Raw genomic sequence first — 1,229 nt, 5'->3', positions numbered from 1 at the left:
CCCCCCCCCCCCCGCCCCTTGGTAGAGCTGCATTGGGTGCATCCTCTTGGACCAATAGGTTTTCAATTTAGATCTGTGGAACTGAGGCCACAGTTAGAACTAAGAATAGAATTCTAAACACCCTGACTGTGGTTCAGGCAACTTGCTTTCCCGGACACACCATTCATGTTTTAAAGCGCCATGCAGAGAAAAGTAATAAGGGGAAAAAAAAACCCAAACCACCTGGCATCTGCTTCTGGACAGGCTTTCTTTCCCTCAAACTGCATCACAAACAGTCTGCCTCTAGAAAAGCAATCGCTAAGCTGCTTAAGGCTATTTACATTAAGATTAAGGAAGACCAACTGCCCAATTTCAGCTCTACGTGAAGAAGTCCTTAGATTTAGCCTTACACTGCTGGACTGCCCACCTAAGTTCTTCCAGGCTCCTTCCCCATGGATGCTTCAGATTTGTAGGAATCCAGTTAGAAAGAGAAAGAATCCAGCCTGGGTCTTTCTCTTTGGGAAGTCTTCTGCACCTTGATGAGTAACACAACTTCAGGAAGGGAATGATTGGCTGAATGGCTTAACTGATCTCGAAGCAGCCTTGGGTGACATTTTTATGAGAAGGCTATGGGGGGGGGGTGCGGGGGCGCGAGTGTGCCTATATCTCTGTATCAGCTGGCTGGAAAGTAGAGTCCAGAAAAGAAGGGCTGGAGGTGGGCTGACAGAAAAGGGACCTCCTCCCCTGGCGAAAGTGACAAGGCAAAAGAGCCAGTAAAGTGACCCACCTGCGGGAGAGGCGCCTGGAGGGGCGTTGGTTTGGCGCAGCTGCGGTGGGCTCTGACCTCTCTAGGCTTGAGGAGCGAGGTAGCCAGCCTGTGCTCTGCGCTGGCTCCAGGCTCCCGCCTTTAAACCAAAGTGCGGAGGGAGGGCCCGCTTGATTTCGCAAGAGGAGCTGTGAAGCAAAGTTTCCCGGAAGAGTTCAACCTGGGAATCCCGCGCAGCTGGAAGGACCAGAACTTTTTGTGCAGCTCTGGCTCGCAGATGTGGCCGCTCTGCGCTGGCAAGCGGGGTTTAAAAGGGGTTTTTCCGGAACCTTTGGGGTGGGGCATTCCAGGCCAGCAGCAGCCTCGAGGGGCAGAGAGATACTCCTTTTCTGTTGGAGCTAGAGGACTCTGGGTAGCTAAGAAAACAGTACATGGGCAAGGAGCTTAGGCATTTCTTTTAGTTGCCTCTGTTGTTACGAAATAG

General features: G+C 51.7%; 1 protein-coding gene across 1 annotated transcript in view; it reads right to left on the bottom strand.

Annotated features, from left to right (window-relative positions):
• Positions 1-1,016, bottom strand: part of LOC116097467 (metalloreductase STEAP4) — a 22,852-nt gene extending 21,836 nt beyond the window's left edge. Inside the window, exon 1 of the mRNA XM_031379981.1 lies at positions 767-1,016. The gene's annotated coding sequence lies outside the window, so the exon portion shown is untranslated. The remainder of the gene's footprint in view (positions 1-766) is intronic.
• Positions 1,017-1,229: the final 213 nt, after the last annotated feature.

Source organism: Mastomys coucha, unplaced genomic scaffold, assembly GCF_008632895.1.
Source record: "Mastomys coucha isolate ucsf_1 unplaced genomic scaffold, UCSF_Mcou_1 pScaffold19, whole genome shotgun sequence".
NCBI lineage: Eukaryota > Metazoa > Chordata > Mammalia > Rodentia > Muridae > Mastomys > Mastomys coucha.
Note: the sequence above shows the minus strand (reverse complement) of the source record. Positions and strands in the feature narration are given on the sequence as shown.